General features: G+C 42.5%; 1 protein-coding gene across 1 annotated transcript in view; it reads right to left on the bottom strand.

The window, feature by feature from the left end:
* GALNT17 (polypeptide N-acetylgalactosaminyltransferase 17) overlaps positions 1-27809 on the bottom strand; it is a 447113-nt gene that overhangs the window by 273640 nt on the left and 145664 nt on the right. The gene's annotated exons all lie outside the window — the stretch shown is intronic.

Raw genomic sequence — 27809 nt, forward strand, 5'->3', positions numbered from 1 at the left:
AAATTTTTTAAATGCTTTTGTATCCATTTTTCTCTTAGGCAGGCAGGGTAGATATTACCATGATCACTTTACTTCTTTTTTTTTTTTTTGTGGTACGCAGGCCTCTCACTGTTGTGGCCTCTCCCGCCGCGGAGCACAGGCTCCGGATGCGCAGGCCCAGCAGCCACAGCTCACGGGCCCAGCCGCTCCGCGGCATGTGGGATCCTCCCGGACCGGGGCACGAACCCGCGTCCCCCGCATCGGCAGGCGGACTCTCAACCACTGTGCCACCAGGGAAGCCCTACCATGATCACTTTAGAGATGAAAAAATGGAGGCTTAGCAGGATTAATTATTTGACCATCCAAAAGTAATGGAGACAGAATAAGACATTCCACCCAACTCCGAACAAACACACAAATACTCCGCCCAGGAAATTTGGTAGGAAGGAAGACTCCAGTGTTCAAAATACAATGAAGAATGGTAAATAAACGTTAATACACTCATTAAAAAGGAATACTATACAGCAATGAGAATGAATGACTTGCAGATAAATCTCATAGACTTCATGTAAAGAGCTAGCATCAAAAATGCACAGAATTGAGGGGCGCCTTCAAGATGGCAGACAAGTAAGATGTGGAGATCACCTTCCTCCCCACAAATACATCAAAACTACATCTACATGTGGAACAACTCCTACAGAACACCTACTGAATGATGGAAGAAGACCTCAGACTTCCCAAAAGGCAAAAAACTCCCCACGTACCTGGGTGGGGCAAAAGAAAAAAGGAAAAACAGGGCTTCCCTGGTGGTGCAGTGGTTGAGAGTCCGCCTGCCAATGCAGGGGACATGGGTTTGTGCCCCGGTCCGGGAAGATCCCACATGCGCCAGAGCAGCTGGGCCCGTGAGCCGTGGCCACTAAGCCTGCGCGTCCGGAGCCTGTGCTCTGCAATGGGAGAGGCCACAGCAGTGAGAGGCCCGCGTATCACAAAAAACAAAAAAACAACAACAAGAAAAGGAAAAACAGAGAAAAAAGAATAGGGATAGGACCTGCACCTCTGGGAGTGAGCTGTGAAGGAAGAAAGGTTTTCACACACTAGGAAGCCCCTTCACTGGTGGAGACGAAGGTGGTGGGGCGGGGAAGCTTAGGAGCCAAAGAGGAGAGCGCAGCAACAGGGGTGCAGAGGGCAAAGCGGAGAGATTCCCACACAGAGGATCGGTGCCGACCGGCACTCACCAGCCCGAGAGGCTTGTGTGCTCACCCGGCGGGACGGGTTGGGGCTGGAGCTGAGGCTCAGGCTTCAGAGGTCAGATCCCAGGGAGAGGACTGGGGTCAGCTGCATGAACACAGCCTGAAGGGGCTAGTGCGCCACAGCTAGCCGGGGGGGGGGGGGGGGGGGGGGGGAGTCCGGGAAAAGGTCTGGAACTACCAAAGAGGCAAGAGACCATTGTTTCAGGGTGCGCGAGGAGAGGAGATTCAGAGCACTGCCTAAACGAGCTCCAGAGACAGGCGCGAGCCGCAGCTATCAGCGTGGACCCCAGAGATGGGCATGAGATGCTAGGGCTGCTACTGCAGCCACCAAGAAGCCTGTGTGCGCGCACAGGTCACTAACCACACCCCCCAGGAGCCTGTGCAGCCCACCACTGCCAGGGGCCCGTGATCCAGGTACAACTTCCCCGGGAGAACGCACGGTGAGCCTCAGGCTGGTACAACGTCATGCTGGCCACTGCCGCCGCAGGCCCGCCCCGCATCCATACCCCTCCCTCCCCCAGCCTGAGTGAGCCAGAGCCCCCGAATCCGCGGCTCCTTTAACCCCATCCTGTCTGAGGGAAGAACAGATGCCCTCCGGCGACCTACACACAGAGGCAGGGCCAAATCCAAAGCTGAGTCCCGGGAACTGTGCAAACAAAGAAGAGAAAGGGAAATTTCTCCCAGCAGCCTAAGGAGCAGCGGATTAAATCTCCACAATCAACTTGATGTAGGCTGCATCTGTGGAATACCTGAAGAGACAACGAATCAACCCAAAATTGAGGCGGTGGACTTTGGGAGCCACAGTAGACTAGGGGTTGGCTGTATGCGACTGACTGGTTTCTGGTTTTATGTTTATCTTAGTTTAGTATTTAGAAATTATTATCACTGGTAGATTTGTTTATTGATTTGGTTGCTCTCTTCCTTTTATATATATACTTTTTTTTTCCTTTTTCTCTTTTTGTGAGTGTGTAAGTGTATGCTTCTGTGTGTGATTTTGTCTGTATAGCTTTGCTTTTGCCATTTGTCCTACGGTTCTAGGGGGTTTTTTTTAAGTATAGTTTTTAGTGCTTGTTATCATTTGTGGATTTGTTTTTGATTTGGTTGCTCTCTTCTTTCTTTCTCTCTTTTTTTTAATTACTTTTTTATTTTTAATAACTTTTTTCTATTTTAATAACTTTACTATTTTATTTATTTATTTTTCTTTTGTTCGTTCTTTTTTTTTCTCCATTTTCTTCTCAGTTGTGTGGCTGACAGGGTCTTGGTGCTCTGGCCGGGCGTCAGGCCTGAGCCTCTGAGGTAGGAGAGCCGAGTTCAGGACATTGGTCTGTCAGAGACCTCCTGGCCTCACATAATATCAAACAGTGAATGCTCTCCCAGAGATCTCCAACTCAATGCTAAGACCCAGCTCCACTCAATAACCAGCAAGCTACAGTGCTGGACACCCTATGCCAAACAACTAGCAAGACACAAACACAACCCCACGCATTAGCAGAGAGGCCACCTAAAATCATAATAAGGTCAAAGACACCCCAAAACACACCACCGGACGTGGTCCTGCCCACCAGAAAGACAAGATCCAGCCTCATCCACCAGAGCACAGACACCAGTCCCCTCCACCAGGAAACCTGCACAATCCACTGAACCAACCTTAGCCACTGGGGGAAGACACCAAAAACAACGGGAACAACTGGGGGCAGCCTGCGAAAAGGAGACCTCAAACACAGTAAGTTAAGCAAAATGAGAAGACAGAGAAACACACAGCAGATGAAGGAGCAAGGCAAAACCCACCAGACCAAAGAAATGAAGAGGAAATAGGCAGTCTATCTGAAAAAAGAATTCAGAGTAATGATAGTAAAGATGATCCAAAACCTTGGAAATAGAATGGAGACAATACAAGAAACGTTTAACAAGGACCTAGAAGAACTAAAGAGCAAACAAACAATGATGAACAACACAATAAAGGAAATTAAAAATTCTCTAGAAGGAAACAGTAGCAGAATAACTGAGGCAGAAGAACGGATAAGTGACCTGGAAGATAAAATAGTGGAAATAACTACTGCAGAGCAGAAAAAAGAAAAAAGAATGAAAAGAATTGAGGACAGTCTCAGAGACCTCTGGGACAACATTAAACACACCAACATTCGAATTATAAGGGTCCCAGATGTAGAAGAGAAAGAAAAAGGGACTGAGAAAATATTTGAAGGGATTACAGTTGAAGACTTCCCTAATACGGGAAAGGAAATATTCAATCAAGACCAGGAAGCACAGAGAGTCCCATACAGGATAAATCCAAGGAGAAACATGCCAAGACACATATTCATCAAACTATCAAAAATTAAATGCAAACAAAAAATATTAAAAGCAGCAAGGGAAAAGCAACAATTAACATAAAAGGGAATCCCCATAAGGTTAACAGCTGATCTTTCAGCAGAAACTCTGCAAGCCAGAAGTGAGTGGCAGGACATATTTAAAGTGATGAAAGGGAAACACCTACAATCAAGATTACTCTACCCAGCAAGGATCTCATTCAGATTTGACGGAGAAATTAAAACCTTTACAGAAAACCAAAAGCTAAGAGAATTCAGCACCACCAAACCAGCTCTACCACAAATGCTAAAGGAACTTCTCTAGGCAGGAAACACAAGAGAAGGAAAAGACTTACAATAACAAACCCAAAGGAATTAAGAAAATAGTAATAGGAACATACATATCGATAAGTACCTTAAATGTAAATGGATTAAATGCTCCCACCAAAAGACACAGACTGGCTAAAGGGAAGCAAAAATAAGACCCATATATATGCTGTCTACCAGAGACCCACTTCAGACCTAGGGACACAAACAGACTGAAAGTAACGGGATGGAAAAAGATATTCCAAGCAAATGGAAATCAAAAGAAAGCTGGAGTAGCAACTCTCATATCAGACAAAATAGAATTTAAAATAAAGACTATTACAAGAGACACTGAAGGATGCTACATAATGATCAGGGGATAAATCCAAGAAGAAGATATAACAATTATAAATATTTATGCACCCAGCATAGGAGCACCTCAATACATAAGGCAAATGCTAACAGCCATAAAAGGGGATCTCAACAGCAACACAATCATAGTAGGGGACTTTAACACCCCACTTTCACCAATGGACAGATCACCCAAAATGAAAATAAATAAGGAAACACAAGCTTTAAATGATACATTAAACAAGATGGACTTAATTGATATTTACAGGACATTCCATCCAAAACAGCAGATTACACTTTCTTCTCAAGTGCGCATGGAACATCCTCCAGGATAGATCACATCTTGGGTCACAAATCAAGCCTCAGTAAATTTAAGAAAATGGAAATCGTATCAAGTATTTTTTCCGACCACAACGCTATGAGACTAGATATAAATTACAGGAAAAAATGTGTAAAAAATACAAACACATGGAGGCTAAACAATACACTACTAAATAACCAAGAGATCACTGAGGAAATCTGGTGGCAGTGGTGTGATAAACTGGGAGATTGGGATTGACATATATACACTAATATGTGTAAAATGGATAACTAATATGAACCTGCTGTGTAAAAAAATAAATAAAATTAAATTTAAAAAAAAGAGAAAATCAAAAAATACCTAGAAACAAATGACAATGAAAACACTAAGACCCAAAATCTATGGGATGCAGCAAAAGCAGTTCTAAGAGGGAAGTTTACAGCAATACAATCCTGCCTCAAGAAACAAGAAACATCTCAAATAAACAACCTAGCCTTACACCTAAAGCAATCAGAGAAAGGAGAACAAAAAAACCCCAAAGTTAGCAGAAGGAAAGAAATCATAAAGACAAGATCAGAAATAAAAGAAAAAGAAATGAAGGAAACAAGAGCAAAGATCAATAAAACTAAAAGCTGGTTCTTTGGGAAGATAAACAAAATAGATAAACCATTAGCCCGACTCATCAAGAAAAAAAGGGAGAAGTCTCAAATCAATAGAAATAGAAATGAAAAAGGTGAAGAAACAACTGACAATGCAGAAATACAAAGGATCATGAGAGATTACTACAAGCAACTATATGAAGAAATGGACAAATTCTTAGAAAAGCACAACCTTCTGAGACTGAACCAGGGGGAAATAGAAAATATAAACAGACCAATCACAAGCACTGAAATTGAGACTGTGATTAAATATCTTCCAACAAACAAAAGCCCAGGACCAGATGGCTTCACAGGCGAATTCTATCAAACATTTAGAGAAGACCTAACACCTATCCTTCTCAAACTCTTCCAATATATAGCAGAGGGAGGAACACGCCCAAACTCGTTCTACAAGGCCACCATCACCCTGATACCAAAACCAAAGATGCCACAAAAAAAGAAAACTACAAGCCAATATCACTGATGAACACAGATGCAAAAATCCTCAACAAAATACTAGCAAACAGAATCTAACAGCACATTAAAAGGATCATACACCATGATCCAGTGGGGTTTATTCCAGGAATGCAAGGATTCTTCAATATACGCAAATCAATCAATGTGATACACCACATTAACAAATTGAAGGAGAAAAACCATATGATCATCTCAATAGATTCAGAAAAAGCTTTTGACAACATTCAACATCCATTTATGATAAAAATTCTCTAGAAAGTGGGCATAGAGGGAACCTACCTCAACATAATAAAGGCCATATATGACAAACCCACAGTCAACATCGTTCTCAATGGTGAAAAACTGAAACCATTTCCACTAAGATCAGGAACAAGTCAAGGTTGCCCACTCTCACCACTATTATTCAACACAGTTTTGGAAGTTTTAGCCACAGCAATCACAGAAGAAAAAGAAATAAAAGGAATCCAAATCAGAAAAGAAGAAGTAAAACTGTTACTGCTTGCAGATGAATGATAGTATACATAGAGAATCCTAAAAATGCTACCAGAAAACTACTAGAGCTAATCAATGAATTTGGTAAAGTAGCAGGATAAAAAATTAATGCACAGAAATCTCTTGCATTCCTATACACTGATGACAATAAATCTGAAAGAGAAATTAAGAAAACACTCCCATTAACCATTGCAACAAAAAGAATAAAATACCTAGGAATAAACCTACCTAAGGAGACAAAAGACCTGTATGCAGAAAATTATAAGACACAGATGAAAGAAATTAAAGATGATACAAACAGATGGAGAGATAGACAATATTCTTGGATTGGAAGAATTAACATTGTGAAAATGACTATACTACCCAAAGCAATCTACAAATTCAATGCAATCTCTATCAAACTATCATTGGCATTTTTCACAGAACTGGAACAAAAAATTTCACAATTTGTATGGAAACACAAAAGATTCCGAATAGCCAAAGCAGTCTTGAGAAAGAAAAACGGAGCTGGAGGAGTCGGGCTCCTGGACTTCAGGAGCACAAAAACAGAAATGTAGATCAATGGAACAGGATAGAAAGCCCAGAGATAAACCCACGCACATATGGTCACCTTATCTTTGATAAAGGAGGCAAGAATATACAATGGAGAAGATAGCCTCTTCAATAAGTGGTGCTGGGAAAACTGGACAGCTACATGGAAAAGAATGAAATTAGAACACTCCCTGACACCATACACAAAAATAAACTCTAAATGGATTAAAGACCTAAATGGAAGGCCAGACACCATAAAACTCTTAGAGGAAAACATAGGCAGAACACTCTATGACATAAATCACAGCAAGATCCTTTTTGACCCACCTCCTAGAGAAATGGAAATAAAAACAAAAACAAATGGGACCTAATGAAACTTAAAAGCATTTGCACAAAAAAGGAAACCATAAACAAGACGAAAAGATAACCCTCAGAATGGGAGAAAATATTTGCAAACGAAGCAACTGACAAAGGATTAATCTCCAAAATATACAAGCAGCTCATGCAGCTCAATATCAAAAAAAGCAAACAACCCAATCCAAAATGGGCAGAAGACGTAAATAGACATTTCTCCAAAGAAGATATACAGATGGCCAACAAACACATGAAAGGATGCTCAACATCACTAATCATTAGAGAAATGCAAATCAAAACTACAATGAGGTATCACCTCATACCAGTCAGAATGGCCACCATCAAAAAACCTGAAAACAATAAATGCAGGTGAGGGTGTGGAGAAAAGGGAACCCTCTTGCACTGTTGGTGGGAATGTAAATTAATACAGCCACTGTGGAGAACAGTATGGAGGGTCCTCAAAAAACTAAAAATAGAACTACCATAACTAAAAGCTACCAAACTAAAAATAGAGCTACCATACAACCCAGCAATCCCACTACTGGGCATATACTCTGAGAAAACCATAATTCAAAAAGAGTCATGTACCAAAATGTTCATTGCAGCTCTATTTACAACAGCCAGGACATGGAAGCAACCTAACTGTGCATCGACAGATGAATGGATAAAGAAGATGTGGCACATACATACAATGGAATATTACGCAGCCATAAAAAGAAACGAAATTGAGTTATTTGTAGTGAGGTGGGTGGACCTAGAGACTCATACAGAGTGAAGTAAGTCAGAAAGCAAAAAACAAATACCGTATGCTAACACATATAAATGGAATCTTAAAAAAAAAAAGGTTCTGAAGAACATAGGGGCAGGACAGGAATAAAGATGCAGACATAGAAAATGGATTTGAGGACACAGGGAGGGGGAAGGGTAAGCTGGGATGAAGTGAGAGAGTGGCATGGACTTATATGTACTATCAAATGTAAAATAGATAGCTAGTGGGAAGCAGCCGCATAGCACAGGGAGATCAGCTTGGTGCTTCATGTCCACCTAGAGGGGTGGGATAGGGAGGGTGGGAGGGAGATGCAAGAGGGAGGGGATATGGGGATATATGTATATGTATAGTTGATTCGCTTTGTTACAAAGCAGAAACTAACACATCATTGTAAAGCAATTATACTCCAATAAAGATGTTTAAAAAATGCACAGAATTCCATTTATACAAATTTTCAAAAAGTAATCAAAATATAGTTTAGAAATAAAAATCTATGTACTGAAACTATAAACAGCAGTAAAAAAGAGCGTGGATTATGACGGGAGAAAGACACCCAAAGGACCTCAAGATCCTGGTAACGCTCCATTGTAAAGCTGGGAGGGAGACACAGCTAGTATTCATTATATATTTATCACCTGACACATATGTGATATATATGATGTGTGAAATATTACATAATTTTAGAAGATGATAAAGAGACTACTGACAGTGGGTTTTTCTCCTCGTTTTGTCTGCTTTTGATCATTCACCCTGGGTTTCCCTTTTCCCTCCCCAATATTTTCAGCCTCTTCTCGAAAGCCAGAAACTCAGCCTTCTGCGGTTTTCTTGCCAGAATGGAGCCCAAGGGTCAAGAAGAAAGACTGCCCAAATGGAGCAGGATTGACCTTCAACTTAACTCAGCAGCTTCGGTGGAAAACATCTGATTCTTCCTCTTATTTCATCTGTGCACACCTTTTTCTCCCCTTGACAATACAGCATTTCTTTTGTCCAGTCTAAATAGATAGCTTCCAATCCCAGGTCATAAAATGCCACCTCGGAGCTAAAATGCATCTCAGCTGTGTTTGCCCAGCATGCTCCCACGGACAGCCTTTCCAATGCAGGCAGAGGGGCCAGGGAGGGAATTTATTACAAAATGGCATAGGAACTAAGTCTAGGAATGCAGGCGAATCCTACCAAGGACACATGGGGAATGCCACCTCCCAAGTGAGATTTTTTTTCCCTTTCTGTGGCATTATTTCTTCCATGATGAAAGGCACCCATTTAGCAGCCTCAAAAAAGATCATTCCTCAGAGTGCAATGTGACAACTATGAATTATATATTTTGTGGTCCATGTGTTCCATTTTCCCCCCAATTGAATCTGCCAGAAAGGTTCAACAAAGCAGCAAAAATTTTCACTTGCATTTTAATGTGCTTACTTAGCAGGTCCCAGAAACTGTTGGCAACAATAAATAACAGATCGAGTTCACCAACAAGACTCAAGTTGGTCCTTACTTAGCTGGGAGAAGATGCCACTGGGACAAGCTGGGATGACTCCATGCACCCAGGGAACCTTCTTTTCTGAAAGTGCCCTTTGCTTTTTGGCCAGAAGCAACTGTAGCCGCTGTAGACTGACATACACGTGTAGGCATGGAAGTTGCTATTGGCAAAGAGAAGGAGGGAAAGAGGGAAGAGAATGGGGTGGCTGCTTGGCCCCAGGCCTGAGAGGACTCAGCATTGCCTTCTTCTCCCTCAAGAGGCGCTGCCTCTTGAGTTACTGTAGCTGAAGACCGCAGAGCCAAGGGATGCTATTGGCAAGAAGCTGAAGGTAAGGAAGAAGGAAGGACAAATTGAGGTCAGCCATCCCATAGCACCTCTACTGAATATTCTTCATGTTTCTCTCCACCCTTCTTCTCTGCTTTATGCCCCAGGAGACAGACCTATTTAGACAGCATCATGGGTTCCCTCACCTTCTGGCTTTGGGTTGGGCTCAACCACCAGGAGCTGCCTTGAGGAAACGGACGGACAAGGAGAGAGAGAGGTTGGGGTATTTATCCCCCAGCTCCCTCCCGACCCGGTATGGTTTGGTAGAGGCTGCATTCTACTATGGCACAGTCGTGTTCAGGCAGGTATCTCCTAGGGTTAGCCTAGGCTTAGAGCTAACCCCGTGTTCTGTTAACCTCTCCCTCTTCCTGCCCCTTTAGGCATTGGCATGGCAACTGCTTCCTCCTCTGTTCCTAGCCTTGGAGTAATTCACCATGCCTGGTCATTCCTTGCTGATTTCCCTTAACTCTACCCAAACCTTTGTAAATGTTTTGCTAAAATCCCTTTAATCACCCCTTCTGAGTGTGCCACTTGTTTCTTGCTGGGATCCTGACAGATACAGCATCTTACCTGTCCCGTAGGAAGGCTTCTCCTATGGTTCCACGTCTAGGTACTTAATGGCAGGGATGTGGTCACCCCAGTGCCTGACCCATAGAAAGGTCTTAAAAACGGCTGAGTATGGATGAGTAGGGATGAGATCTGAAGGTTGAACTTGGAGCCATCTATTATAAAGTGATGTTGAGAAAGAAAATTAAATACCCATGAGAAAAACATCTACTAGGAGAAGAGAAGAGGGATTACCACTACATATTATAGTACGTGTATATTCATAAAGAAAAAGAGAGTCCACACTGATGAATGTCACAGGGAAATCAAGCCTGAAAAGGGCATTTGGTTTGGCAGTGAAAAGGGCCCTGGTAACCTTGAAGATGGCCATGCCAGTGACATTAAGTGCTTCCAGGGCAGTGTTTTGTATTCTGGCTATAACCAACCAGAGTATCAAATGTAAAAAATTTTCTATCTGTAAAAGCAACAACTATGACAGTACACTTAGACATAACTTTAACCAATAGGAGGAAAATTATAAAATTTTACTAAATGGATAAAATGAGACATATATACACTGGCAGAGGGAGACATGTTTCTTAATTAGAAGATGGAATGTTATGAAGATACCATTATTTCTTTTTAATGTACAGGTTTAATGTAATTCCAAATGGAATTTTTTTCCTAAAACATAACAAAAGGTTCTAAAATTAACCTAGAAGAACACAGAGGTGATAAAACTTAGATATTTTTCTAAAAGAAGAAAACTGAGGGGGGGCCCCTATCTGATATTAAGAAATAAAGCAATACTAATTAAAGTGCTACAGTTAGGGAGGGTGGGAGGGAGGGAGATGCAAGAGGGAAGAGATATGGGGACACATGTATATGTATAACTGATTCGCTTTGTTACAAAGCAGAAACTAACACACCATTGTAAAGCAATTATACTCCAATAAAGATGTTAAAAAAAAAGTGCTATGGTGACTGAGAGGAAATTTATATAGATGCAGAGAGGTTAGAGCATAGATGCTCTAAACTATATATTCTTTTCTCAAATAGCCACCCCATTTTCCAAATATTAATTAATAAAAATAACCTCCACCTCTGAAATTTTAGAAATTCCCTTCTAGTGCAGTTGAGTCAACACCAAATTTCTGCAGGACACCTCATGTGGATGAGGGAGCAGCTTCATCTATCTCACACTGAGCCCAGGAGTCCCGAGGTATCCTGGCTTGATAACTGCTCAGCAAGAATAAATCACTCTGCCCACCTCTGTCTTCGGTTTGGCCCAAGCTACAAAGGCTCCATAGGCAAGGTTGTAAATCAGCTCGCAGCTACCTTCCCACCTCCCTGCATACAACTAATGACATAATTTTCTCCAGGGTTACAGTTTAAACTGATGAGTTTACAGATAACCAGCGTTATTCTTTCAGAAACAGGGACGCAACTCAAAACAGACGCACAAACTCCAGGGTAGAGACAGAAACAAAATGCAGTCTGGTGCCTTGTCAGCTCATAAAGCTCCTCGTCATCTTGGCAGCCACAGCCTAGTGTGGGGGAAACCACACCCACCAACACAGACACACACAACACACACACGCACAGACACAGACACACACAAACACACACACACAGCCAAAGAGCCCAGCATGTCGCATGGCCTTCTTCCATTGGGAAAGCATGTGTTGGGGGGTCTCTACAGAGGCCCCAACGCCTCCTGAAAGTCACAGAGTCCCAGGGAGATCCCACACGATGTCAAAGCATTTGGAAGCTGATAAAACTTACAGACACTCAGCAAGTCACAGCCATAAGCTTAATAGTGAGCAGTAATTCCAGGCTTATTCCGCAATTCCATGTACACCTGGGAGGGTGAGGGGGCCTTCCCGAGGAAGCCAGCATGATCACAGAGACAGAGAGGAATGTGTGAAGAAGAGCCAGGAAGGGAGTTAACCTATCAGCTAGGAAAACACACTGAAAAGCTCTAATTATTAAGGTAGTGAGTACATACATATAATGGAACATTACTCAGCCATTTAATAAAGAACGAAATAATGCCATTTGCAGCGACATGGATGGACCTAGAGATTATCATACTGAGTGGAGTAAGTCAGAAAGAGAAAGACAAATACCATATGCTATCGCTCATATGTGGAATCTAAAAAACTGGTACAAATGAACTTATTTACAAAACAGAAATAGAATCCCAGGTGGAGAAAACAAACTTATGGTTACCAAGGGGGAAAGTGGGGGAGGGATAAATTGGGAGACTGGGACTGACATATACCCACTACTATATATAAAAGAGATAACTAATAAGAACCTGCTGTAGAGCACAGGGAACTCTATTCAATACTCTGTAATGACCTATGTGGGAATAGAATCTAAAAAAACAGTAGATACATGTACATGTATGACTGATTCACTTTGCTGTACATTTGAAACTAACACAACATTGTAAATCAACTATATTCCGATAAAAATTACTTTAAAAAAAGACAGTGAGATAATGAAAAAAGGAATGACAGGTGGATCAATGGAACAGAAAAGCTCATCTGGAAATACTGCCAAAAGAGAGAGTGGAAGCACCATTTTTGGATACAAATGTTAGTTTTACTGACAAATGTTCATTAGATACAAAGCATTACACTTTATTACATATATATATATAATATTAATGTTAAACATACGTGCTAACTATATAAATTGTGCTATATAATACATATTCACTTTATCTATCTAGCTATAATATTTCAAATTCATTACTCAAATGACCCCTGGCGCTAGTTTCTCACACCTTTGGACTCTGTTCCTCCTCTCCATCCCTTCTGCCGCCACCCAGATTCAAAGGCAAGTCATCTCTTCCTTGAGTTATTGTGGTCAACTCCTAACACTGTGTCTTGCAAAGTGAGCTTTCTAACATGCACATCTGACCACTAAGCTTAAAATTCATTAGTGCATTCCTTCTGCCTAAGAAAATCCAAAAGCTGTCATGTAATAGACAAAGCCACTCACTAGCTGAATCCCTGCCCAGCCTCATCCTCCACCTTCCTCTCTGTTGCATCCTTTTAGCTACCCCACCCCACTGCCTCTCAGTGCCTCTGTCAGTCGTCCTTGCTACTCAACACAACACTGCAAATCCTTGCTGAGCGCTCCCCGACCCAGAAAGTCAGATGCCGCTCCTTGGTAGAAATCTCAACCACAGCCTTGCTTCTATCCTATCATAGGTGTCCTTGACTGTTCACTCACAAGGGCACAGGCTTCTTGCAAACAGGGTGGCATCTCTGTGTCTTACGGATAGCCTTGCTCATAGTAAGCACCTCATACATGTTGTACACATGAAGGAATGGATGGATGAGCAACGCGAGTGAATAAACGAATGAGTAAGTGCATGGTAAGATGAGCTGACCAGATATATTACCACGTGCTAGTGTTGATACTGAAATCTCCTGGGGACACGTCAGAAATGGGTAAACACTGCTGAACTCATGTCAAATCCTTCTTGATTCCCCAGTTCATATATTAGTATGAAGATCTTGACTTTTGTGGACATCTGCATTATTATGCTGATTTTGACATTTTCTGCCCTGTATCCTCAGTGCTCCCCAGACATCATGTCCACAGGTTACGTTAGTCTTAATATCTTCAATGAGGGCATAAGAGTTCAAGTACATCAGTTGTTTCCTCGTGGAAGAGAAGTGAGTAAATCATTCTCTAAGTCTAAGGCAAATAGTACACTTGGGTTCCGACTCACAATCTTGAGTTGGAAGGAAAGAGAGATCAAATCCCCCAGCACCCTGCCCCATCAAGTGCAGGAATTCCAGAGAGATGGCCACCCAGTTTGTACTGTGTTCCTCCAGGAATAATGAACTCACCACCTTGCAAGGCACGGCATTCCTGGTTTACAGCTCAACTAGATAAAATTTCAAAAATGTTTAACTTGGAGTTTCAGTTCAAGATGGCAAGGTAGGAAGGTCCTGAGCTCACCTCCTCCCATGGACACACTGAGTCTACAGCTACATACGGAACAATTTCCTCTTTTAAGAACCTGAAAGCTGGCTGAATAACAACTACACATCGGACAAACAAGGGGAAAACCACATTGAAGCAGGTAGGAGAGGCTGGCACACCATAAACCCCATCCCTGGCACAGTGACCCACAATCAGGAGGGAACTCAAAACCCAGAGCTTCTCCCAGAGGAACAAACGGTTCGAACCCCACATCAGGCATCCCAACCTTTAAGACACACACTTGAAAGAGGAGCCCTCAAACATCTAACTTTGAAAACTAACAGGGCTCGCGTCCTGAAACCCACAAAACTGAAGCAATCTGAGAATCCGCTCTTAAAGGCTCATGAGCTCAGACTCGCCCATCCCAGGAACCAGCAAAGGGGCAGCCGATGGATCGCGCCTAGACTTGAAGTGAAGGAGGCTCAACCGTTTATGTGGAGGCGTTGGTCTGAGGGGTAGGCGTCTAGTTTAATATACATCTAGGAGGTTGTTAGAACACTCTCCAGGAACTGAGACTGGCAGGCTCCATCTTTGTACCCTCCCTCTGCTCTAGAGCACCAGTATCTACCAGAAGAGTGCTTTTACCTACATCTGGTGCCCCAGTTTCTGTGGCTGCCATCTAGGGGATGTCACTTGATCGGCTGGCTCTGGAGGCCAGTGGGGCTTATGCTTATGGGTCCTCCAGAGCTGTAAACAACGAAGAAAGAGTTCTTAAACAGCTCCCACCCCATGGGTGGGGTGCAGTAACAGGCAACAGACCCAAGCAATCAGTCTTTCCATGAAGGAGGCCTGTTAGCTAATTATCATGACTGTGGCCTAGGGGAAAGATTCTAATTAAACATGTGTCTAAGGGCTGGTTGTAATCCCTTCTAGAGACTTCAGGAGGCAGCTATCTTCGTACTCATCCTCTACTGTGCTCTAGAGTGCCAGTGTTTCCTGAAGGGGAGTTTTACAAGCCTCTGGTTCCCTGGTTTCTATATCTGGTGCCCCAGTTTTTGCAGTTGCCACCCAGGGGGTATCCCCATGAGTGCCTGCCTTTGGTGGCAGGGGGCAAGGGGTACTGCATTACTGGGTCCCACAGACTATGGAATCAGAGAGAAGGTTCTTGGCAGGCTACCACCCCAGGCCACTGCACAGACAGCAGACTGAGGCACCCCCCCCAGTATTTCTGAGAAGGAGTCCACTTTGTCGGTCCTGGAGCTTCAACCTGAGGGGCAGGCTTCAGGATTGCACACATTTAGTGGCCTACAGAGGTGGTCTCAAGGATTGTAGGCTGTGGACGCCATTCTGGTGCTCTCCCTCTGCCTTGCTACAGCTCCCTGGTATCACCCAGAAGAGAGCTTATACACTCATCTGGAGACCCTGTTTTTGTAACTGCCACCAGGGGACACCTCCAGACGACCTGGCTCTGGTGGCTATCAGGGTTTATGCTTTCAGTCCCACAGGACTGTATATATTTGCACACTTTTCAAAGCTGATCCCTGAGGATCTGACTTCTAGTCAGTCTGAATCTAGGTACCGAGGTGCTCCCCTTTGGGACACTGACAGGTCTTGTGCATCCTCAATTACTGGGAGCTATTAAAAATACAACAGGCTGCTTGGACAAGCACAGAGGTTTAAGAGACAAGAGCTCAGGCAGGGCTGAATGACAAGGTTCATCTCCTACACAAGACCACGCCTTCAAGACTGGGAGCGGTGGTTGTTTCACTTACTGTATAGAAACCTACACAGAGAGTCAAGCAAAATGAAGAAACACAAGAATACACTTCAAATGAAAGAACAAGATAAAACCTCAGAAGAAACCTTAATGAAATGGAAATAAGTAATTGACGTGATAAAGAGTTCCAAGTGATGGTCATAAAGAAGGTCACCAAACTGGGGAGAAGAATGAATGAACACAATGAGAACTAAAGCAAAGAGATGGAAAATATAAGGAAGTGCCAAGGAGAAGTCACAGAGCTGAAGAATAAATAATGCTAGTGGCTGGGACATGAGCAGAGGTTTGAAATGTGCTTGCACTGCTGGTCTTGGCCTCTTCATCTTGGTATCATCATGACAACGTGCTTTTGCACGTTGCTTTTGCAACATTATTTTGCAGCATTATTTCCAATAGCCAAGATATGGAAACAACGTAAGTGTCCATCAATGAATGAATGGATAAAGAAACTGTGAGATAGATAGATAGATAGATAGGTAGGTAGGTAGATAGGTATAAATACAATGGGATATTAGCCATAAAAAAAAGAATGAAATCTTGCCATTTACGACAACATGGATGGACCTTGAGGGCATTATGATAAGTGAAATAAGTCAGACGGAGAATGACAAATACCGTATGATCTCTCTTATATGTGAAACCTAAACATACATCCATACATGCATACATACATACCAAGCTCATAGATACAGAGAACAGTCTGGTGGTTGCCAGAGACAAAGGGTAGGGGGTGGGAGAAATAAGTAAACTGTTTTTGATGTTGTTTTCTGGTTTAAATCAATTGAATTTTTTTTTAAATGTGTAGTTTGGTTTCTTCCACCCAGTGGTCTTATTGCTCTCTTCTACGTCTATCATGCAAATAATTACACTTCCAGGTAATTTTCAAATATTTCAAGACATTATCGTGACCTGTCCTCATTTTTTCTTTTTTCCAGACTAAACATATCTATCCCTTCAATCATCTTTATAAGACCATGTTTTCAAATTTTCCCTGATGTCTTAGTCTGTTTGAGCTACTATAACAAAATAGGAAAGATCAAGTGGCTTAAACAACAGACATTTACTTATCAGAATTCTGGAGGCTGGGAAGTTCAAGATTAAGGTACCAGCAGACTGGGTTCTTGGTCAGGGCCTGCAGACAGCCACCTCCTTGCTGTGTCCTCACATGATGGAGAAGGAGCAAACTGTGCTTGTCTTTTCCTCTTCTTATAAGGTTATTAATTCCATCATGGGGACCCAACCCATGATCTCATCTCATCCTATTTAATTCCAAAAGCCCACCTCCTAATACCGTCACATGGGGGTTAGGGCCACAACATATGAACTGGGCAGTGCGGGGGGAACACAAACATTCAGTCCATAACAGATGGCCATCCACTGCTGGATTCAGTCCTAGAAGACAAAACGATGACTAATAAGTCTCTGGACATGTGCTCCCCACCCCCGGAGCCAGAATCCTGGAAGTACATTTCTGCCCATTAACCGAACTGCTCACGCAGCCTTTGCAGTTCCAAGAGATACGAATCACTGTTATGTGCTTGAAGTCCTTTTGCAACAAGCTGTCCATAAATTTTCAAACTGCAGTTTTATTCAAAATGACATGTCTTACATTATGAACTTTAGACTTCCTGGAATATTTCTACAAAGATTATTTAATTTGATCCTAAGAATAACCCCATCCACATTCAGCACACAAGAAAAGAAAGGCCCAAGGAAGATGAAGAATGTTCTTTAGGTCACTGAAGGTAGTCAGTGGTGGATCTAGAATCTGGGTCTCCGTATATCAGGCTGCCAAGCATGCCTTAACAAAATGCACTCTCAGATTTCATGCAACTGTGATGAAAGGGATGAAAAAGCCCTGAATCCCATTCTCAGTGCAAAGCAAACATTGACATAAGCATCTCCCTGTGTGTAGAGGCGACAAACACATGTCTGTGGCCTGGCCCAAGCTCCGGTTGATTCATATGCCTGAGGGTGTAGGTGAAAAGAATACTTCTAACAAAACAAAGAATAGAAGAGTTTGGCAATTGTCGGGATCGCTTGGAGCAGATGGATGAAAGACGGTGACTGCACAGGTTAATCGTGTCACTTAGCCTCACATCACTTACAAAACCACACAAAGGAAAATAAAGCTGACCGAGGGCTGGGTAGGAAATATGCTGAATGGAAGAAAGCCCTCTGCCACAACCTAAGAAATCTGCTGGCGTCAAACGCACACAAGACACTGCAGACCAGGCCACATGACACATTCACTCAGCACCTGCCGGTCCTGATGGCTTTCAGAGGAAACTCCTTTCCTCCCTTCTCATGCCGCAAGACTGCCTGGGATCTTATTCCTAGTGAGGGGGTAAATAGGAGAGAGAGAGAGGGCAGTGAACATTAGCAACAGTAATCTTCACCAAATTCTGCAAAAAGCATATAATCTTTTAATATCATATGTGTAGATCCACAGATTTGGAGTGACAACTGTGGTCACATCATAGAAGGTACATTATGAATTCAGAGGAGGGATAAGGGAAGAGTAAGACAAACAAAAAGAACCACCCTAGGGAAATGTTTCTACTTCCTTCACCCCACCAAAATCATCAGTATCACCTTCCTTCAACACACATACACACACACACACACACACACACACACACAGCACCATCACCATCACCACCATCACCACCATCACCATCACCATCCCTAATTCATTATTAGAACCTGAAAACAAAATACCTATTCTCAAAGAGCTATTCAGAAGCACCACAAGTTTAAAAAACACACATCCAGTTCTTCACAAAAGACCCTACTGACAAGATTTCATTTACTTATAAGTAAATTTCTTCTCTTCTTTTGAGCACATCCCCAAGGTGGTACTTTAGATTTCTGTTCATCAGATATATACTCTCTGCCCTCCATGCCCCTGGGAGGAGTACATATCCCACTCCATTGATATTAAGCCTGACCATTTGGCTGGACAGCGTGTACTTTCTCACACTTAACTTTCAGCTTGGCCATGAGACTTGCTTTGGCCAACAAGGGACTAGCGGCTGTGACATGAGCAGAGGTTTGAAATGTGCTTGCACTGCTGGTCTTGGCCGCTTCATCTTGGTTGTCATCATGACAACGTGCTTTTGGTGGCCCACTGGTTCAAGGAGGGGGAGAGACACATGGGGCAGCTGGATCCAATGTGTAGCTTAGAACCAAGCCCAGCCGAACTCAGCCCAGATCAGCCAAACCTCTGCTTATTTGAAGACAGATGAGAGAAAGAGAGGCTTCAAAAATAGCTCCCTTTCACATTTCTGGCCTGAGTAATGAAGAATGTTGGATGTTGGTGCCATTAACTAAGATGGAGAAGCAGGGAAGGAAAAGATTTGGGGTGTGAGGTAGACAGAATCAAGAGTTTGGGGGGGATATATTCAATTGGAGATGCTCATAAGACATCAGAATGGAGATATCAAGCATATGATATGGGATGAGGTCAGGTTTGGAGATATAAAATTGAGATTCACCAGTGTCTAAAGGGAATTTAAAGACAGGAACCTTGAGGAGTCACCTAGGCAACAGAGATACACAGAGAAAAAGGAAGCCTGAATCCTGAGGACCAGAAGGAGAAGAGCCAAGAAAGGAAAACCGAGAGGAATGCAGACAGAACATCCAGAAATGATAGGGTCCGAGAACCAACCCTTGGATTGGATAATGCCGAGACATCAGTGAATTTTGCAGAACCAATTTCAGGGAACCAAAGCCCAGAGTAGTTTCGAAAGAGAACAAGAGGTGAAGAAATGAAGGCAGCAGGTCCAGGCAATTCTTCCAAGGAGTCTGCTATAAAAGAGAGCAGAGAAATGTGCTGTTTTATTTTAGGGATCATTATGGAAAAACAATTACCCTAACAGAGAAAAGCAATAAAGCTCGGCATGTGTGGGATGTGGGTCTGTAGATCCTAGGGCCAGCTCTGCCCAGTCAATGATGACCTTAGACAAATCCCAGCCACAAAGCACACACGTGTAAAACAGGGACGTGACAGAAGAGTGTCTGAGACCCCTTGGAGCTCAGATTTCAAGCTCGTCTCTCTGCAGCTCCAGTGTGAAAACATACATGACAGAATGAGGACACAGCAAGGAAGCACATCCATCAGTAAACAAGGAGTGTGGAATAACATGACTATATCTGGAAATCTACAGATTCTCTTACAGGGGTTGTGTGGCTCCGGGTAGGAAATTGTGAGGTCTCTCAACACCTGATTCAAACCCCAGAAACCAGAAGAAGGAAAGTAAGAGGTAAAATTCTTCTTGATCTGGGCAGGCCCAGGTACAGCAATATAAACACTAGCTCAGGATGTATCTGCTAGATGTACACGTGGCAAAATCTAGCTTCTTGGAGAACTGATAAACTCAGCCAATACAGAACAGACCCTCCACCACCAATAAATATGAACTGACGAAATATGCAAAAACCTAGATCTCAGGATCATGCAGGGCCACTCTGGTCCCTGACCTAATGCAGTATACACCCTCCACACTGATGCCTGGACAGAGTCCAGCCTCAGAATAAAAACCTCCAGAGGTACAAACTCACTTGTGAGCCCCCAAACAGCCTCCTCCACAGGACTCATTTAAAATGTTCTCTAAATAGAGTCAACATCAGCCTCATTGAGATATCTTCCACATCTCGGTCTTAATTCTGCCTGTGAACACACAGAAAAAGCCGATTCCTCAGAGCTCCAGAGCTAATCAACGCCACCACAATCCCCCAAACTCAAGGCATCCTTTGACCAGGATGGTTTTCTCCATCTTCACTCTTCCCCAGTTCACCTTTCATGCCCCCCACCCCGTTCCACGTGACTTTGCTTTCTTCCCTTGCTAGAATTCTCAGATGGGAAAAACAGGCCCAGTAGAGGTTGAGCATTCCATGGGGAAACAGACACCTGTCTCTCAGGGTGGGTAGCAGACCTACCCAGCTCCACCTGCAGGCTGCAGAGTTACACAGGTAAAGAAGCAGAATCGTTTGCAGATTTCACTAAAGAAAGATGCAAGTGGTTACAAGAGGCCAAAAGAAAACATACACACTTCCATGCCCTAGTTATTCTCCACCTCTTAGAAAATGACCTTTATGGCCAGAGTTTGAGGAAATAATCTATGAAAAACACCCTGAATATACTGTTCTTGGCTTGGAAAGATCTGGAAACCTTAGAGGGATTAATGACCTACAGAACAAACATGTCCATTCTAAGAGGCCCCAACACTGAAATGCCAGTTTCCATTTCCAAAAAGCTGCCGTGAATGGACATGGAAGGAGTGTCTCCATTGCTCTTCTTTCTGGCACCTGGGCCACTCTCCCCAGCAAGTGCTTGTTAACCGTAGGCCAGGGCCAGAACATTCGGGAGGTGTGAGGCAAACACTTGCCCAGGTGTGCAGGTGTGAGTGGCGTCACCAGCTTTTCCGCACTCCAGAGGAGGTGCCCAGGTTACACGGCGCAGATTTAACTTGGCATGGAGGAGCTCTTTAACTTGGGATGTACTTCTTTACATCCCTCCTACTTGCAAAAATAACAATAACGGAGGCAAAAGTCAAGAATGGAGAGAATGATAAATAACTGAGAAGCGACGAAATGAAATTATGAATCAATAGTCTTTGGGTTTCTAATCTAAGGCAGGTGTGGATGGGTGCGGACATAGGCAGAAGATACGTGTACAGGCGGTCTCAGGATGTCCAGTGGCTCCCGCCACAGTCGGGGACCCAGACCAGCCCATTCTGTCCTCCCTCTGGTTCTGATCCACAGTGTCCTGCTGGGCCCCAAATCGCCCATGAGGCTCCTGGCTTCCCTTGGCTTCTGCCTTGGTTCCAGCTGCAGACACAGCAGAAAGGCTGGTTACTCTGCAGTGTTCCCGCTGCTGCACTGGACACAGTGGCTCTGCCCAAAACCGGTCTGTTGCATTACTTGTTATAGGCTAGTTTCAAGTGACCCTCACCAGGGGGGACAGGTTTCAGGGTTCAGTCTTAGGGGAGATACCAAAGTTGGTCATAGAGCGATAACCTCAGTGATCTCTCTTTCTGTCTTAAACACTCAGAGCCTCAGTTTCTTACCCTGTAAAGAAGGAATAAGGACTATAAGCTCATTTGACAGAAACACACCAAGAGGATAACACAGTGCTTGGCAGACAGCAGGGGCTCAAATACTAAAGGGCACTCTTGTACATTGCTGGCAGGGACGTACAGTCATGTGGCCATTTTTGAAAACAGTTTAATTAACAGTTCCTCAAAGGTTAAACAAAGAGTTACATATGACCCAGCAACCCCACCCTTAGACATATACTCTAGAGAAATGAAAACGTTTCTCCCACAGACACTTGTACACAAATGTTCATAGCGGCATTATTTACAATAGCCCAAAAGTGGAAACAGCTCACATATCCATCAACAACTGAATAAACAAAATGTGGTGCATCCATAAAATGGAATATTTTTCAGCCATATAAAGGAATGAATGATCATTTCACAATGCATACATATATTGAATCATTTTATTGTACACCGGAAACGAATATAATGTCACATGTCAATTATGTACACCAGAAACAAATATAATGTCACACCTCAATAAAAAAAAGAGTTTTTAAAAGGAGGAAACAAGTAATATTATTCCCACTTCATAGTGAAAACTTTGAGGGACAAGCCCTCATCGGCACCAGAAATTCAAGGTGTATTTCTTGCCTGCTACCAATCACTTTGCCCAAATAATTGAGTTTTTGGTGTGTTCCTTGCAGATATAATTCCTCAAGAACAGACACTTATTTTGTATTTCCCCAAATTTGGAACCATTAAAGATGTTAAGTAAAGAAAAAAAAAAAAGGAATGTAGTAGTGATACACGCTACAGCATGGATAAACCTTGAGAACATTATGCTACGTTAACGAAGCCAGACAATCAAATATATTGTGTGATTGCATTTATCCAGAATAGGCAAAGGCACAGAGGGGGAAAAGCACCACAGTTATTGGGGAACAGGGGCGGGATGGGATGGGAGTGACTGCTAATGGTTACAGAGTTTCTTCTGGGGGTGAAGAAGATACCCCAGAATTAGCTAGCAGTGATTTGTATACTTTAAAAGAGTGAATTTTAAGGTATGTGAATTACATCTTTAAAAGTAATAGAAAAAAATAAAAAGAGAATATGCAGCAAAAAAAAAAAAAAAAAACAGTAAGGACTCTTTACTCCTCTTTCCTCAACTTTCTTTTGTTGACTTCAAAATTTTATGACCATCAAGCTCAGAGCAACCTCTTTGGGCCCTAAGGCAGTTGCCTGAGGCTAACACAGAAAAGGTCTTTGCTTCTTTCTCTACTGGGTCATATATATCCAGCTCCAGCTCTCTATTTATCTACCCATCTATTTGTCTATCTATCTACGCATCATCTATTTAAAATTTCCTTCTACCTCCTTTCCTCTGCACAGTTCTCTACTATATTTATCCTGCCTAACAAGGTACTCTTGCCAAATAAATTAGAAGCCATTTTGTGTCATGGTTACACACACACATGCTCACACACACACACTTTTCTATTCTTCAGGAATAATTAACTACTCTAACTTTCCCATTCCACTGTCTGCAGAGTAATAAACTACAGACAAAAAAATGTTTCAGTTGCGTTTTATTTTATAAAGGTAGAAAAACTCACAGTCCCTGTAAGGATGAGGGGCAACACCTGCCTCGCCCCTGCCCACGATGGCTAATAGTGGGCCAAAATTAAATTACCTTTTTCAAAATCCATTAGGAGGAAGATTTTTTATCAAGTAGAAAACCTGCCGATCTCCTCATGAATTTTCCCGACCTCTCACATGACAAAGCGTCCCCTCTAATCCCTTCCCAAGGCTAACAACGACTTCAATGCAACCCTTCACATTTAATTTCCTTTTAAAACCAGGTTTCTAAGGGGGCTTGGCATCCACAATACTTACTCTGGAAGGGTTCCATGAACCTCCAATCCAATATGTAATCATTGTTATGCAAATTGCCTTCGGAGAGGGAAACTCTGAGTCCATATACATTTTCTCCCCAGACTAGCTCCTTCTCTCCCCTCATTAGCTTTTACTGAGCTATGGCTCGCTCACCATTTTTTTTTTAACATCTTTATTAGAGTATAATTGCTTTACAATGGTGTGTTAGTTTCTGCTTTATAACAAAGTAAATCAGTTATACATATACATATATCCCCATATCTCTTCCCTCTTGCGTCTCCCTCCCTCCCACCCTCCCTATCCCACCCCTCTAGGTGGTCACAAAGCACCGAGCTGATCTCCCTGAGCTATGCGGCTGCTTCCCACAAGCTATCTATTTTAAGTTTGGTAGTGTATATATGTCCATGCCTCTCTCTCACTTTGTCACAGCTCACCCTTCCCCCTCCCCATATCCTCAAGTCCATTCTCTAGTAGGTCTGTGTCTTTATTCCTGTCTTTTCCCTAGGTTCTTCATGACATTTTTTTTTCTTAAATTCCATATATATGTGTTAGCATACGGTATTTGTCTTTCTCTTTCTGACTTACTTCACTCTGTATGACAGACTCCAGGTCCATCCACCTCATTACAAATAACTCAATTTCATTTATTTTTATGGCTGAGTAATATTCCATTGTATATATATCATTCTTGATCATTCTTCTTTCCTAAAGAGAAACAAGAACTATGGATCCTCATTACATTGGACAGTTGGCCAAGCTGCAGGGGGACCTTTGTTTTTGTTTTTTTTTTAACATCTTTATTAGAGTATAATTGCTTTACAATGGTGTGTTAGTTTCTGCTTTACAACAAAATGAATCAGTTATACATATACATATGTCCCCATATCTCTTCCCTCTTGCGTCTCCCTCCCTCCCACCCTCCCTACCCCACCCCTCTAGGGGGTCACAAAGCACCGAGCTGATCTCCCTGTGCTATGCGGCTGGAATATTACTCAGCCATAAAAAGAAACAAAATTGAGTTATTTGTATTGAGGTGGATGGACCTAGAGTCTGTCATACACAGTGAAGTAAGTCAGGAAAACAAATACTGTATTCTAATACACATATATGGAATATGAAAAAAAAAAGTTCTGAAGAACCTGGGGGCAAGATGGGAATAAAGACACAGACCTACTAGAGAATGGACTTGAGGACACGGGGAGGGGGAAGGGTAAGCTGGCACAAAGCGAGAGAGTGGCATGGACATATATACACTACCAAACGTAAAATAGGTAGCTAGTGGGACCTTTGCCTCCTGATTACTATCTTTTCTCATTTAATCTTTCCAATTTCAGCTTACTGAAAAGTGTCATTCCAAGCACTCAGATGGGTACCTGGAGGGAAAAAGCATCCTGAGATGTAGCCTTGCTCTCCTGGAATCTACAGTCTGGACAGGAAGCTGAGATACATCCACATGGCTTAAGTGGTCAAAATAAAGACTCCCTGAGAATAATTTTTAGAATGATTCAGAGAATTGAGAGATCCATATGGGCTTAGAATAACGTATTCATGTTCATAATATCCAAGGATGGTAAGAAATGATGTTCCTAGTTCAATAGGTGGAAAAGTCTGTGGCTCTCCCCAACATGCACTCTGGGTTGGAATTGTATAGCTTTCTCTTTGGGGAAGCCCCCACCTGCCAAGTCCACCAAGCATGACCAGTGTGCACCCCACTAGCAAGCACAGCTAGGAATGGTCCAGGAGACATGTGACAAGGGTACAGCAAATGGAACAGAAGAGAGTCATTCCTGCCTTCAACCAATATAGATTTACTGAGCACCTACTATGCCCCAGACCTAGAGATTTAGCCACAAGTAAAACAGACACAATTCCTGACTTCATGCCTCTTACAGCCTAAAGGGGCAGATGGATATTAGGCAACTAATTATACAACTAATTCATCTCAATTAGGTAAAGTGCAACAGGTAAGCTGGATGCTGTGCTAAGAAAACAGGTAGCACGCCCTGTAACCACTATATGCTGAAGTCTCAATTCCCAGGACCTCAGAAGGTACACATATTCAGAGATAAGGTCTCTAAAGAGGTGATTAAATTAAAATGAGGCTGTTAGGATGGGCCCTAATCCAATCTGCCTGGTGTCCTATAAGAAGAGGAAGAGACACCAGGGATGGGCACCCAGAGAAAGGTGATGTGAAGAGGGCAGCTGTCTCCAAGCCAAGGAGAGAGGCCTCTGGAGAAACCAGCCCTGCTGACACCTTGATCTCAGACTTCCAGCCTCCAGTCTGTGAGATGATACATTTCTGTTCTTTAAGCCACCTAATCTGTGGCTTTCGCTACAGCATCCCTAGGAAACCAATATATAACCACAGACAATTATATTAAATTTTCTAGGGCTTTTTAGTACCTGTGATGTTGAGGCAGGAGTTAAGGTCAAGATTTAGATCCAGGTACACACAGGTGGTGTGGGAAGGTAAGCAGTCTCTTCACTAATGTTCTGTCCCATCTCAGTGATTACCAAGGCCCTTCTTAGCTTCAGCCTCTTCTGCTTCTCCCACACAGTGACTGCTGAGCACGTCCATCCACATCCTTTACAATGAATGCTCCTGCTACGTCTTAGCCCACCTCAAGAATCAGAATGAGTCGAGGGAAGGTGCTCCCACTGCTTCCTCATACAGCTTTACACGGACAAGCTGTGCTGCTCTGGCTAATCTCTCCACCGCCCTGGATGTCAGGCTCCTCGTTTATAAAATGCAGACGTTATCCTAGATCAGAGGATTTTAGTCTGTGATGTGGAGAAAAGAGGAGCATGAGCTGTGATCCCTCTCAGCTTTTTCTGATTTTTTTAGGTTATCTACACTTTAGTCTAAGAAAAATTTTTTCCTTCTCCAACCCTTATTTTTCATAAGCTCAAATATTTATTTTTAAAAACTCTTTATATTTTATTCTTTCAGAAAGTATTCTCTTACCAACCTTTTTGTGTGTATGTGGTTGTACGTTGTAATGATTTAATTGTTGTTTTCTTTCTTTTTCTTTTTTAACATCTTTATTGGAGTATAATTGCTTTACAATGGTGTGTTAGTTTCTACTTTATAACACCAACCTACTTTTGACACAAGTTTTATTCCATTTTATTTCTTTGCTTTTCACTTTTTCTTTTTAAAAATTTTTTTTCTTTTAAGTATAGTTGATTTACAATATTGTATTAGTTTCAGGTATACAACAGGTGATTCAGTTAATATATGTATATATCTATAGTCTTTTTTCTATTCTTTTCCATTATAGGTTATTACAAGATATTGAATGTAGTTCCCTGTGCTATACAGTAAATGCTTGTTGTTTATTTTATTTTGTTTTTTAATTTTATTTATTTATTTTTGGCTGCGTTGGGTCTTTGTTGCTGCACGCGGGCTTTCTCTAGTTGCGGCGAGCAGGGGCTACTCTTTGTTGCGGTGCGCCTTCTCATTGTGGTGGCTTCTCCTGTTGTGGAGCACGGGCTCTAGGCATGCAGGCTTCAGCAGTTGTGGCTCGCGGGCTCTAGAGCACAGGCTCAGTAGTTGTGGTGCACAGCTTAGTTGCTCCGTGGCATGTGGGATCTTTCCGGACCAGGGATCGAACCCGTGTCCCCTGCATTGGCAGGCGGATTCTTAACCACTGCGCCACCAGGGAAGCCCCTGTTTATCTATTTTATACATGGTAGTGTGTATCTGTTAATCCCATACTCCCAATTTATCCCTCCCCGCTTTCCCATTTAGTAACCATAAGTTTGTTTTCTATGCCTGTGAGACTGTTTCTGTTTTGTAAATAAGTTCATTTATACTATTTTTTAGATTTAAGTGATATTGTATATTTGTCTTCTTCTGACTTACTTCACTTAGCATGATAATCTCTAGGTTTATATTCTTTTGTATTTTTTAAATTTTAATGCTCTAAGTTTTAGCTTTTTGTCTCCTTTATCAAAAATCTGAATTCTTTTGTCTTATTTCCTATCAACATTTTACTTCCTGTTTTTATGTTCTTTCATTTTATCTTCTTGATTTGAAAAAT

The sequence above is a fragment of the Monodon monoceros genome, unplaced genomic scaffold (assembly GCF_005190385.1).
Source record: "Monodon monoceros isolate NGI ecotype Baffin Bay Population unplaced genomic scaffold, NGI_Narwhal_1 Super_Scaffold_13, whole genome shotgun sequence".
In the NCBI taxonomy this organism is placed as follows: domain Eukaryota; kingdom Metazoa; phylum Chordata; class Mammalia; order Artiodactyla; family Monodontidae; genus Monodon; species Monodon monoceros.